The following is a 15,237-nucleotide window of genomic DNA, read 5'->3' on the forward strand; positions in this document are numbered from 1 at the left end:
AAGATGTATCTGGATTTGAAGGACAGTTTCTGGTGGACCGGAATGAAGAAGGATATTGCGGAGTATGTAGTAGTTTGTGATGTTTGTCAAGGAGTGAAGGCAGAGCATCAGAAGCTAACAGGATTGCTACAGCCATTGCCGATACCCAAATGGAAGTGGGATAAGCTAGGCATGGATTTTATCACGGGATTACCTAGGATTCGTTTAGGCTATCACTCGATATGGGTCGTAGTCGATCGATTGACGAAGGTAGCTCATTTCAACCCCGTGAAGACCACTTACACAGTGCTAAGTTGGCAAAGATATACATGACCAGGATCGTATGTCTGCATGGAGTTCCGAGGACCATTGTATCAGATAGAGGAACCCAATTTACCTCAAAGTTCTGCAATCAGTTGCATGAAACTTTGGGTACTAGGCTAGAGTTCAGTACAGCCTTTCATCCACAGACAGATGGACAGACCGAGAGAGTTAACCAGATTCTGGAGGACATGTTGAGAGCTTGTGCACTAGATTATGGATCTAGTTGGGACGACAATTTGCCATATGCAGAGTTCTCTTACAACAACAGCTATCAAGCCAGTTTGAAGATGGCCCCTTTCGAAGCCTTGTACGGAAGGAGGTGCAGGACATTGTTGTTGTGGGACGAAGTTCGAGATCGTCAGTTGTTTGGACCAGATTTGATTGAAGAGTCGGAAGAGAAGGTTAAACTTATTCGCGACAGATTCAAAGTAGCCCAGTCCAGGCAGAAGAGTTATGCGGATTCTGAACACAAGGAGACAGTTTACGAAGTCGGATACAGAGTTTATCTTCGTGTGTCCCCACTTTGAGGAGTTAAGCGTTTTGGAGTTAAGGGAAAGTTAGCAGCACGTTTTGTGGGACCATACAAAGTTTGGGAACGTATGGGAGAAGTTGCTTACAAGTTGGAGTTGTCCGAAGGGTTCTCAGGAGTTCATGATGTGTTTCATGTTTCCCAGTTGAAGAAGTGCCACGCGGAGATGGCAGATATTCCTCTGAGAGACATAGTGCCACTGGAAGCAATTCGGTTGGATAGTGATTTGACCTACGAGGAGAAACTTGTGAAGATTCTCGAATTTGCTAGCCGAGTCACATGCAGCAATGTTATCAAGTTTTGCAAAGTTCAGTGGAGCCACCATACCGAGGAGGAAGCAACCTGGGAAAGAGAGGAAGACCTACGGAAGGACCACCCGCACCTATTTTCTAACCAACCCGAATCTCGAGGGCGAGATTCATCTTAAGGGGGTAGGTTTGTAACATCCCAAATTTCCAATTTAGCATGTTATACATTAGATCATCATTGCATATCATATTTTATTGCATTTTTTGGTTGATCCTAGAAATTCTACGCAACTCAAGGACCCACGGAGAGAGTTGGGGATTTCGTTATTTTCATATTTGAGTTTTCTCAAATTTTGAAAAGAGGATCATTTGGTTTTAATTATTTTTCTCTCCAAATATTTCCAATATGAAAATAAAAGAGAGGGGATAAAATGACTTTCCCAAAATAAAGAAATATTGGAGGTAAAATATTAAAATCAAATAAGTATTTTATTTGGAGTTTTATTGCTATTGTATTTGAATTAGGAAAAATGTTTTTTCAAAATTGCATTAGAGTCCAAAATAAAAGTTCACTTTGTCCGTCGTGTTTTTAGAGGATGGTGAAAATTTATTTCAGGATTTTAAGAGTCCGTTTAGTATTTCCTTTCTTCGTTATTCTGAGCGTCGGGATATTTAAAAAAACCGAACCGCCTTACCGGGTCGTGTCCGCCTGGGACACTGACCCGGCCGGCCCTTTAAGATGCTGAGGCCCGAGCCGAGCCGCAGCCACCCACCGCCGCCCAAACCCTAGCCCGTCGCCGCTACTAGCCACGCCTCCCCCGCCGTCGCACCCCGTCGCCGCACCCCGCCCCGCACCTCGCCGCCGCCACCGCGCTAGCCGTCACCGCCCGTCCCGAGCGCCACCACCACCTGCCGCCCTGCCGGAGTTGCCGCCGCCGCCAACGCATTTTTCAAGGTAGCCACCGGTTTTGTCCATTCGGTTTTATTGCAAAAACCTAGATTCATTTTTTTAGATTAGATCGGTTCGGTTTTCCCGATTTATTTAAATAGCGGATGTTTGTTCATACGTTCGTTTTAACGAACGTTGTTCGTTAGTTAGCCGCAGACAGCGAACATTTGTTTGTTAGCCTATTCGCCAGTTTTTCTTTTTCCAGGGTTTTTCCGTGATTATTTTCGATCGCGATTTCAGCCCAGATCTTCGTTTTAGTTTATCTGTTCGCTCGTTTATCAGAATCAGGCGATACAAGCGCCTAGATCTTCATTTCGAAGACCTCTTTCTGTTTAACCAACTAGAACAAGATTTTGGTACTGTAAAATTTGACTTTAGTCCAGATTAGTAAACGGATCTTGTTTCTTTCGCAGTTTGAGTTTCATTTCTCCATTTGATTTGATTCTTTTTGCAAACCAGAGTTCTTAAGTTGAACTTTCTAGTTAGATCCTATTTTACTTGAGTTTTAACCGTGCTTATAGTTGAGTGCTTATGTATGTTATTGCTTGTTTACAATAGAGTACCCGGAGTGCGAAGCGTGCTACTACGAGTCTCTAGGTTTTGCAGATCATCAGCAAGGCAAGTAACACTTTGATCATACCTCTTTACTACCCAGTTTTTATTGCATTAGATCAATCCTCAAACATTGCATGGTTAGGATCTGATTAATATGTGGGTTTGGGAAAGTAGTTGATGAGGTAGAACCTATTGCCCTGTTTATTATTAAACCTTTGGGAGTTACATTTCTACGTTATGCTTATATTGCTATGTTATGCTTGTAGACATGGTTTGGGCGAGTGTATCCATAACAGATGTGAGTATTGCTAATTAATGGTTAAATTAAGGTGTCTACTTAAATACACATTTGCGTGGATTGTTTGTGGGCACCTGGAGAATCCAGTGTTGTCCTAGGATATCTCGGGGTTCCGTGTGATCATCCTAAGGTCCGCCACCCAGGCTCAAAGGGATCATAAGATTATTCATGCTAGAAACTTCCGTGTGCAGCCACAAGCTATTACGGGCTCTAGCATAGTTGATTAAGTTGCATGACCTCTTTCATTGGTGGGCTACCAGATGTAGGGGAAAGTAGGTGTAACTGTCTATCCAGAGTAAAGAGTTAATGTTTCTGAAAGACTATGTCTCGGTCATCCGTTTCTCAAACACCATGTAGTTCGAGAAATCTAACGGAGGAGATCGAGTCTTGTGGGGAAAAGTGCGTAAACCTCTACAGAGTGTACGAACTAATCATGGTTAGTTGTGCCCCAGTTATGGACATCTTGAGTATCTGGTTCTTGGATTATCATGTTGATCTCATCACTCTAAGGAAATTAATTTGATTGGGTTTAATGATGATGCTTAATTGGGATTGAGTTGGAGAAACCTTCTCAATGTTTAACAACCACCATGATAGCTAAATAAAATTTATTCCTTTGTTGTAGGGAAAAATTGGCTTTATGCAAAACTGTAACCATAGAGCTTTCCACCAGCCATATATGCATGTAGTGATAGCATTTATTCTATTCATTACTCTATGTGTTACATTTCCAGCATATTCCATGTGCTGACCTGTTTCGGGCTGCAACATCTCATGTTGCAGACTTTTGAGACGACGAGTAAGGTGCCATAAGTCGTTGTCTTTCACTCAGCTATGTCGTTGGAGTTGATGGACTCATTGTATCTTCCAAGCATTCCGTTGTTATCGTTTTTAGATGGCCTTAAGCCATATTATTGTAACAGGTTCTCTTTTGAGACATTCGATGTAATAAGTGTGTGATTGCTACTCTGTTATAAATCCTTAAGTACTGTGCGTGTTAGCATTACCGATCCAGAGATGACACTGATGCACAGAGATCAGACTGTTTGACGTCTAGTCGCTACAAGTTCCAATCATAAGTACGTATGATCCAAGAAGAGAAAGTATGTTAGCTCATGCCTCTTCTTCATATAAAATTGCAAGAATGATTACGAGTACTTGTTAGTGATTGCCTAGGGACAAATGACTTTATTGTTGACAAAAGCTATCTACTTTTACTACCTTGCATTTTATTCATAGTTTTATTCTCGCAAAGTACTCATAGTTTTATTCTTGCATATTAGTTTCATACTTGTTCTGGGTAAAGCAAACGTCAAGTGTGCATAGAGTTGTATCGGTGGTCAATAGAACTTGAGGGAATATTTGTTCTGCCTTTAGCTCCTCGTTGGGTTCGACACTCTTATTTATCGAAGAAGGCTACAAACGATCCCCTATACTTGTGGGTTATCAAGACCTTTTTCTGGCATCGTTGCCGGGGAGCAATAGCGTGGGGTGAATATTCTCGTGTGTGCTTGTTTACTTTATCAGTAAGTAGTAGTTGTTTTGTGCTCTTGTTTTCTATCTTTAGTTATGGGTAGGAAACGCAAAATACCAAAAAATTTAGTTGTGCCTACTAAACAATTGGTTGAAGAACCACCCAAAATATATCATACTACTTAAGCTTTCTACTTGGATCATCTTCGATCCATTTGTGCTCGTGCTGAAAACCTAACTAGCTTAGTTGAGGGAAATCATTAGATGAGCATGCTTGTTCTGTGCGACATTGTTTATCTGAAAAAGGGAAACTTTTCCAGCATCAAATTAATAATATGCAATGCTATGCTTGGAATTTATGTGAATTATATGATGTTACTTGTTGTTTAAAGACCCTAAGAAACACCTTCCCTACCAATGTGAGTTTATTGATAATGGAATCATATCTTCTTATGCCAAAGGTGTTTATAATTACTTTGATATCGAACAAATTGAAGAATTTGTTGCTTTTAAGGGTGCTTCTGAACATGCTTCTTTGATTGAAATGTATGATGTTACTCTTTAAAAATCTGAAAATCTTGCCATACTTAAATGTTGTTATGATAATTATGCTTCTAATTCCTATATTAAACCATATATTGAGGACTCCTCCACTGTCCAAGAAGAGACTAACATTTTTCAGGAGTCTATGGAAGAAGGTTTTCATGAAATTGTGAGCTCATTGGATGAAAAAGATGATGAGGACAGTGAAGAACAAAAGGAGGAAGAGAAGATTAGCTACCCGTGCCCACCTTCTAATGAGAGTAATCCTCCAACTCATACATTGTTTAATGTCCCTTCGTTCTTACCAAAGGATGAATGCTATGATAATTGCTATGATCCCATTGATTCATTTGAAATATCCGTTTTTGATGATGCTTTCTATGCTTGTGGCCAAGATGCCAATATGAATTATGCTTATGAAGATGAACTTGCTATTGTTGCTTATTTTAAGAATGAAATTATTGCTATTGCACCCACACATGATAGTCCTATTGTCTTTTTGAATTCTCCAAACTACACTATATCGGAGAAGTTTGTTCTTATTAAGGATTATATTGATGAGTTGCCTTTTATCGTTGCACATGATGATTTTGATGAATGTAATATGCATGTTCTTGCTGCTCCTACTTGCAATTATTATGAGAGAGGAACTACATCTCCACCTCTCTATGTTTCCAACACAATAAAATTGCAAGAAACTGCTTATGCTATGTATTGGCCTTTACTTGATGTGCATGAATTGTTCTTGTATGACATGCAGATGCATAGGAAGAGAGTTAGACTTCGTGATTGCTTGATATATGTTGTTTTTTCTCACTACTAAATGCCAAATCATTGCTAATTCAAATTGGCTTCGATATACTTTGGGATCTGGGTGGATCCATTACTTGAGCACTTTATGCCTAGCTTGATGGCTTTAAAGAAAGCGCTGTCAGGGAGACAACCCGGAAGTTTTAGAGAGTCATTTATTTCTCTTGAGTTCTTTTATAAAGTTTAAAAATAATGAAAAATATAGAGGGGAACCCAAAACTTTTCAAAAAAGAAAGTGAAAGTGAGAGAGACAAGCATTGTCGAAGTGGGGGAGCTCCTTGAACTTTGTTCATGCTCATGGAAACTTTGTGAATCTTAATTACAGAAACTTTTCAACAAAAATAATTACCCCTTGTAAAATTCCATTGTATTATAAAAATAATGTGCCAAGATTTGCCTTTAGGATGGGTAGATTGCTTGTTGGTTTGTGTGGTGCAAAACAGAAACTTTGGCTGTAGTGCGCGATTTTACATGTTTTACTAGAACGTCAAACGGTTCTGAAACCTTTTGTACAGTCTTTATATACAAAATGTTTATTCTTCCTAATTCTCTCAGAATTTTTAGAATTACAGAAGTATGGTGGATGTTCAAATCTTTACAGATTGTCATGTTTTCACAGATTGTTGTTATAGCTTCATTATTTGCGTATGTTTGAATTCTTGTTGAAGCCTCCTTGACTTGGGGCCATAGAATTGGGATAGCATACAGTGGGTAATGTTTGTTTATAATTATACAATAATGTTGCAGTGGTACATGATGGGATTTCATTGCCATTTTCAAACCCCGCCACTAAAAGTTTGTTTAAGTTTTTTGTGGATGAAGTGTTAGAAGATCGAGGAGGTCTCGATATGAGGAGAAGGAGGAGAGGCAAGAGATCAAGCTTGGGGATGCCCACGGCACCCTAGGTAAATATTCAAGGAGACTCAAGCGTCTAAGCTTGGGGATGGCTCGGAAGGCATCCCATCTTTCTTCAACAAGTATCGGTATGTTTTCGGATTCATTTCATTCATGTGATATGTGCAAATCTTGGAGCGTCTTTTGCATTAAGTTTTAATTTTTCTTTTATGCACCATGATGGTATGAGATAGTCCATGGTTGATTTATAGAATGCTCATTGCACTTCACTTATATCCTTTGAGTATGGCTTTATAGAATGCTTCATGTGCTTCACTTATATCATTTGAAGTTTGGATTGCCTATTTCTCTTCACATAGAAAACTGATGTTTGTAGAATGCTCTTTTGCTTCACTTATATTTGGTAGAGCATGATCTTTTATAGAAATAATTAAACTCTCTTGCTTCACTTATATATATTTAGAGAGACAAATGGAATTGGTCATTTGTATGGTTAGTCACAAAATCCTACATAAACCTTATGGATCACTGAATATGATATGTTTGATTTCTTGCAATAGTTTTGCGATATATAGATGGAATATGTGGGAAGTACTAGTAAAAGGTTGTGTTTAAGTAAGAATATTGGTGTTAAGGTTTGTGATTCCCGAAGCATGCACGTATAGTCTCTCGTTATTCTATGAAAGTTGGAGCGCAATTTATCCTTGATTGTCTTCCTTATGAGTGGTGGTCGGGGACGAGCGATGGTCTTTTCCTACCAATATATCCCCCTAGGGGCATGTGTAGTAGTACTTTGCTTTGAGGGCTAATAAAATTTTGCAATAAGTATGTGAGTTCTTTATGACTAATGTGAGTCCATGGATTATACGCACTCTTACCTTTCCGCAATTTGCTAGCCTCTGCGGTACCATGCATTGCCCTTTCTCACATCGAGACGTGGTGCAAACTTCGCAGGTGCATCCAAACCCCATGATATGATATGCTCTATCACACATAATCCTTATTATATCTTCCTCAAAACAGCCACCATACCTACCTATTATGGCTTTTCCATGGCCATTCCGAGATATATTGCCATGCAACTTCCACCGCTTCTGTTTGATGACTTGAGCATTCATTGTCATATTGCTTTGCATGATCGTGTAGCTGACATAGTAGTTGTGGCTTAGCCACCGTGCATAATTTTTATACATGTTATGCTAGATCATTTGTCAGAGGCATTCATATAGAGTCATATTTTGTCATAGGTATCGAGTTGTAATTTTTATTCCTGTTGAGTTATAAGTAAATAGAAGGGTGATGATCATCATTTTTAGAGCAGTGCCCCAGTGAGGAAAGGATGATGGAGACCATGATTCCCCCACAAGTCGGGATGAGACTCCGAACTATGAGAGAAGAAAAAAAAGAGAAAGAAAAAAAGGGAGAAAAAAAGAAGAAGAAAAAAAGAAAGAAAAAGAAAAAAAGAGAGAAGGGGCATTGTTAGTATCCTTTACCACACTTGTGCTTCAAAGTAGCACCATGTTTTTCATATGGAAAGTCTCATATGTTGTCACTTTCATATACTAGTGGGAAATTTTCATTATAGGATTAGATGCACACCCACTTAGTTTTGATATGGAGCTTTCATAGACTTATAGCTCTTATTGCATTCGTTGCATGGCAATCCCTACTCCTCATGTTGATATCAATTGATGGGCATCTCCATAGCCCGTTGATTAGCCGCGTTGATGTGAGACTTTCTTACTTTTTTGTCTTCTTTATATTACCCCTATCATCATACTCTATTCCACCCGTAGTGCTAAATCCATGGCTTGCGCTCATGTATTACGTGAGGGTTGAAAAAGCTGAAGCGCGTTAAAAAGTATGAACCAATTGCTCGGCTTGTCATTGGGGTTGTGCATGATTTATACTTTGTCTTAGGAAGACAGAGCATAACAAGACTATATGATTTTGTAGGGATAACATTATTTAGCAATGATATTTTGAAAGACATGATTTTTGTTGGGATGCCTGAGTATTGATGTCTTTATGTCAAATTATAGACTATTGCTTTGAATCACTTATGTTTTAATATTCATGACATGACTAGACATATGATCAAGTTTATGTTAGGTAGCATTCCACATCAAAAATTGTCTTTTTTGTCATTTACCTACTCAAGGACGAGCAGGAATTAAGCTTAGGGATACTGATACGTCTGTGTTGTATCTATAATTTTTGATTATTTCATGCCAATATTATTCAAGTTTTACATACTTCTGGCAACTTTGTATATGATTTATTTGGACTAACTTACTTATCCAGTGCCCAGTGCCAGTTCCTATTTTTTGCTTATTTTCGTATCGTAGAAAATCCATATCAAACGAAGTACAAACGTGATGCAATTCCACAAAGAATTATTTTGGAATATTTGTGATTTTTGGGAGTTGGAATCACCGCAAACGGAGGCCCACACGGACCACGAGACACCAGGGCGCGCCCCAGGCCCCTGGTGCATGGTGGTGGGTGCTTCCCTCCTTGAATGTTGGTTGGATCTCTACTTCAGGCACAAGGAAGCTTATATCAGAAAAAAAATCGTGTAAAAATATCAGCGCAATCGGAGTTAAGGATCTCCGGGAATTTAAGAAATGGTTTTCGGCCAGATCTAGGGGGCGCGAAACAGAAGAGAACAGAGAGGGAGATCCAATCTCAGAGGGGCTCCCACCCCTCTGCCGTCATGTAGACCAAGGACCAGAGGGTGAAATCTCCTCCCATCTAAGGGGGGAGGCCAAGGAAGAAGAAGAAGGAGGTGGGCTCTCTCGCCCTCGCTTCCGGTGGCGCTGGAGTGCCGCCGGGGCAACGATCGGGACGATGATCTACATCAACAATCTTGCTACCGTCAACACCAACTTTCTCCCCCTATATGCAGCGGTGTAACACCTCTTCTCCCTGCTATAATCTCTACTTAAAAATGGTGCTCAACTCCATATATTATTTCCCAATGATCTATGGTTATCCTATGATGTTTGAGTAGATCCATTTTGTCCTATGGGTTAATCGTGATCTTGGTTGGTATGATTGTATATTTTATTCATGGTGTTGTCCTATGGTGCCCTCCGTTCTTGTGCAAACGTGAGGGCCCCCCATTGTAGGGTGTTGCAATACGTTCACGGTTCGCTTATGGTGGGTTGCGAGAGTGACAGAAGCTTAAACCCGAGTAAGTGGGGTATGGCATATGGGAGTAAAGAGGACTTGATACTTAATGCTATGGTTGGGTTTCATGACCTTAATGATCTTTAGTAGTGGCGGATGCTTTCTAGAGTTCCAATCATAAGTGCATATGATCCAAGTAGAGAAAGTATGTTAGCTCATGCGTCTCCCTCATATAAAATTGCAAGAATGATTACCGGTACTTGTTAGCGATTTCCTAGGGACAAATGACTTTCTTGTTGACAAAAGTTATCTACTTTTACTACCTTGCATTTTATTCATAGTTTTATTCTCTCAAAGTACTCATAGTTTTATTCTTGCAAATTAGTTTCATACTTGTTTTAGGTAAAGCAAACGTCAAGTGTGCGTAGAGTTGCATCGGCGGTCGATAGAACTTGAGGGAATATTTGTTCTGCCTTTAGCTCCTCGTTGGGTTTGACACTCTTATTTATCGAAGAAGGCTACAAATGATCCCCTCTACTTGTGGGTTATCAGTCATGCAATGTGTTTGTCGTCATGCTGGCACGCGGCGGCTCCTGCTTGCATTCGGCTTGTTAAATTTTCATAAACATCTTGAAGGTGCAGCATAGGTCGAAGCGTGTGTTGGTCATGCAGTGCGTTTGTCGTCGCGCTGCCACACCGCGCCTCCAGGCGTGGCGGCTCTTGCTCACCTTTGGATCATTATATTTTTGTAAACATATCGAAGGGGGGGGGGGCATAGGTCGAAGTGTGTGTTGCTCGTGGATTCTATTTCTCCTAGAAAGGCATGGGCATGAAGCATCTGGAGGCACGGGGGCACATCACCTAGCCATGGACGAGGCACCTAAGGCATGAGTGTGGATTCTCTAGAGGTATGGGCGTGCGACCTTCGGAAGCACGGGAGGAAGCCTCTAGAGGCACGGCCATGTGGCTTCTCGAGGCATGAGTATGAATGCTCTGCGTGCACATGTGTGCATGCACAGGTGTGAGGTCTCCAGAGGCATGAGCGTGTGGCCTCTAGAGGCATGGGTAGGAATCCTCTAGGGTGTGAAGCATTTAATATGGATGGTCGTGTGGCTCCAGAGGCACAGTCGTGCTTGAGGTGTCTAGTGGCACTGTTCTGCATGCAGCAAAGTCATGGTTCTTGCAGTGTTAAGAGGTATGGTTGTTCATAGAGTAGTGGCACCGTCATGATGTTCTCTCTTCAGCATGAAGACACTACTAGGGAAAACCTTATACATGGAGGCTTATCAGTAGCGCCTGTTATAATGAGGCGCTACTGATAATTAGCAGTGGCGCGTGGTTACCTCGGGCACTACTGCTACATACATAGCAGTAGCGCGGCACCCCAAAAATGCGCCGTTCAAGAAAACATGCTAGGTATAATAGTAGCGCCGTTCTAGAAAACATGCTACTGTTAAGGGAATATCAGTACCACGTTTTCCTGTATCGTGCTACTGGTAAGTCTAACTTACCTTCACCCGCACGCGGCCCTCACTCGTCCCCTCCCCACTCTCCATCTCCATCCCGCCTGACGCTGCCGCTGTCGGCCCATCGCTGCCGCCGCATTACCATCCGATGTTGCCGTCGTCGCCCCCAGTATGTCTCCCTCCCTCCCTCTGACTGTCCTCCCTCCCTAGCTCCCTCCTCCATCCCTCCCTCCTCCCTCCCTGCATCCCTCCCTCCGACCCTATCCCTCATCCCTCCCTCCCTCCAACTATCTCCAAATCATCGACATGAAGGGGCTCCTAATAGTATTTAGCATATGCAATATGTTCAAAAAATTTACTAATTTTGTTCATATATATGAACCCTAGGTGTTCATATATATGAGCCCATTTCATCATTAGAGCACTAAATAGGGTTTTTGAGTACATTAGAATGTAGATATATGTAACCCTAGGTGTTCATATATATGGGTGGATGAAATTAGTTTTTTTTGTAATGCTTGGATAGATAGATGGATAGACAGATGGATTAAACAAGGCTTTTTAGTAATGCTTTGGATAGATAGATGGATGGATGGATGGATAGCTGTTAGGGTTAGAACTAGGTTTTACAAATTTTTAGTAAATGTAGGTCTTTCGAATCAACATAATAATGTTTAGTTGATAGCTTATAGGGTCTCACTAAGTCCTAAAATGAGGATAATAATGTTTTTGTTTATATCTTGTTTTTGCAGAAATCAAGGAGCCCTTCATCATCCCTGATGTCGTCCCCGTCACTGACCCCCTCCGACTTCAAGGTGAGACCAACCAAATCCCCATGTCGAGGATGATTTAGATGTTTTTATAGATGTAGTAGATGAGTAGATGAGTAGATGAGTAGCTGCGAAAATTTCCATGGAATAGAAAATTTTCAATGTAGGTCTTTCAAATATGATGGAGATTTAGACATGTGATATGTAGTGTTGTGTACTACTAGTTCTTACCCAAGTGGCCTATGTTTGCAGGGAACACCTCAGAGTGGCCTATGTTTTGCCAGAGTGTTGATTAATTTCCATTCCGGCAAATTTCAGGTCCTCGATATGTCCTTTTTAGCAAAGTTCATGCCGGATTCTTCTGTGAATTTTGGCATGACTTGTGCTAGAATATGTAGGAAATATCAAGTGGCCCAGGCTTTCTAGAAAGATAATTAAACGACATTTTGGGTTGACTTTAAATCTGTCGGGGCTCCATACATGACAGTCAAAAAATCAGTGAGGGAGATTCTCCACCATATATGAGAGAAGAAGAATCCCGACTGTTGTTGTGAGGGAAGCTTCTTCTTCATTTGAAGATACTAGACATTTTGGTGTAATGCACCTTCAAATGAAAGTAGGAGCTTCCATCATTGATGGTCGCAAATGTCAGAGAGGAAGAATCCCGACGGTTGTCATGGGGGTCGCTTCTCCTTCGTTCCCGTGTGCTAAAATTTTTGGTGTAATGCACTCAGGAATGAAGGGAGGAGCGACCATCACCGATGGTCGAATATATACACCACGTGAGCTGAGAGTTTTCATGAAAAGACTCGATAGACCGATAGTCAACCCGTGATTAATAATATTGACCTAATGAAACTTTTTGTAGTACATATATTGAATTTTAGAAGTTTAATCTTTGAATTATGAACATAGGAAATGTCTGACGATGACAATAGGATCCCTGAGTGCGACTATTGCAGCGACGACCGGGGTCTGTGCGACAGGCCTCACCTGGAAGACGGTCGGTGCTTCAGTATTAAGCTCGACGAGACCTTCAATGTTGAAGCAGTATGCAACGATGACAAGTCTTTTTCGTAATTAAGCATGATTTTTGCTTCTTCAATGTGTCATTTCTGCCTTTTACAATTCGATTAGTGCATCCCCTGCCATGCAAGATGCTATGTCTTGGAGAAGCTGAATTTCGAAGATCATGAGAATATGGAGACAAAGATAGGTCACCATAGGACCCATCATAGTTATGCTTTTGCCATAAATCTATACAATGCGAGGAGCTACTCCCATTTTGGTTGCTTGAATTGGGAGGGACTATGCAAGGCGTATGGTTTTTAGGAGGGTATGCATGTCACCTTCGATCTTGGTGATCCTTAAGATGGCATCGACGAAGATAATGTCGATGAAAATAATGTCGATGAAGATAATATCGACGAAGCTAATATCGAAATTTGGGTCCTTGTTGATACGCTTCCACTTCTACCTCTATGTGAGTTTCTCAAACATATTTATTAATTAATTTATATTATTTTTATAAAAGTAGTTGACAACTTATATATTTCCATTTACAGCTTATTTCCATGCTTCAAAACATGTTCGGAAAATAGTAGATAAAACCTACTACACTGATGGCTCTGAACTAACTTACGAGGAGAAAGATCATCTTATCTCCTTCATTATTGATGTTGAGACTTTGAATAAAAATTATGAAACTCTTTCACATTATGGTCAATACATGCCACTAGTCCACCTGTTGAACTACACCAACATCCATAGAAATGGCATGGTAAGATTTTTATTATTATGACACCAATGCATCTTTCCATACATTCTTCTAAAGCTAAACTACATTGCTAACTACGTTAGTATTATGATCTTCAACAGAAAATCCTGAAGGATTATGTGCTTGATCTGATGCATACGAAAGGTCACATGGATGTTGTTAGCTTACGGCCAAGTCTGCCTATGGGTCACCATTGTTCATACAAGATTTCTCGAACAGATGAGGACCTCTTAATCAAAGAGTGGAAACAAGTTATGAATGATAGTAGGGAGCTATTTGGAAGCAACATTGTGCGAAGCCCACGAATTGGAGACATGATAATCTTCATTCTCCATATGGAGAGTGAGGGGCTACGTTGTTTTATGCTATTTTACCTTAGAGAGGGGTAGCAGGTCCTAGCTAATACTCATGATCATGTGCTAAGAACAATTAACTAGGGTTGGTTATGACTATGATGATGATGAGTATGACTTGTTATTATGATAACGAGTAGACATTGTTAGATGACTATGATGATGATGAGTATGCCTTGTTATTATGATAATGAGTAGACGTTGTTAGATGACTATGATGATGATGAGTATGACTTGTTATTATGATAACGATATTATGATGATGCTGCTGAGTTGTTATATGAGCATGATGAGTTATTATATATATATCAGTGGGTGAAAGAGATGTGGATTAGATTCAAGTGGAGGCAACATGGTGCAGATCGAAAGTACTACTAATTCAAAATCTAATCCACATCTCTTTCACCCACTAATATAATAACTCATCATGATCATGAAATCATATGATGGGACTACTGTATAAAAGTTGTACAAATACAACACTAATATGCTGCAGAAAAGAAATACAGGAAAAGTTAGCAGTAGCGCGGGTATGCAAGTAGCAGCAGCGTGCTTTTATCAGCAACGCACTCTGGAGAGAGGCGCTGCAGCAACGCATTTTATTAAGAACGCTACTACTACATAAAGTTAGCATTAGCGCGGGTAAACCAATGCTACTGCCAAAGTTTAGCTATAGCGCCGTATCAGTAGCGCGGCTCCCCGCGCTACTAATCACCCTCTGACCTGCGCTACTGCTAGGATTTTCCCTAGTAGTGAGATCCAACTAGTAGCTAGAGATAAAAAATGAGATGTTTTCAGTGACACATTCACTTTAAGAGTAATGGTTAAAACGTTTTGTCAGGTTTGGTTGGAATTAGCCTCACTAGCTAATCAAAAGTTCTACCTTCATTCGTGCTAAAGATCTTCCTAATCTCATCACCCATTTCATTAGGTTTGACTTTATTCTTCTGGCTAAGTAATAGCATGTACAGTGCCTCTGCCCTCACTCTTCCACTTCATCTTATGAAATTTCGTTAAGAAGAAAATTATATTTTTAGAGTTAGTGCATAAAAGATGTATATGTATCAGAAGTAAAAAAAATCCCAAATTTCTATATATTGCATCTAGAAGAGTTTCAATGAATACTTACGCTGAAATCATCCATGTCTTCGATGAACTTTACACCATTGAAGAGGA

The sequence above is a fragment of the Triticum dicoccoides genome, chromosome 2B (assembly GCF_002162155.2).
Source record: "Triticum dicoccoides isolate Atlit2015 ecotype Zavitan chromosome 2B, WEW_v2.0, whole genome shotgun sequence".
Lineage (NCBI taxonomy): Eukaryota > Viridiplantae > Streptophyta > Magnoliopsida > Poales > Poaceae > Triticum > Triticum dicoccoides.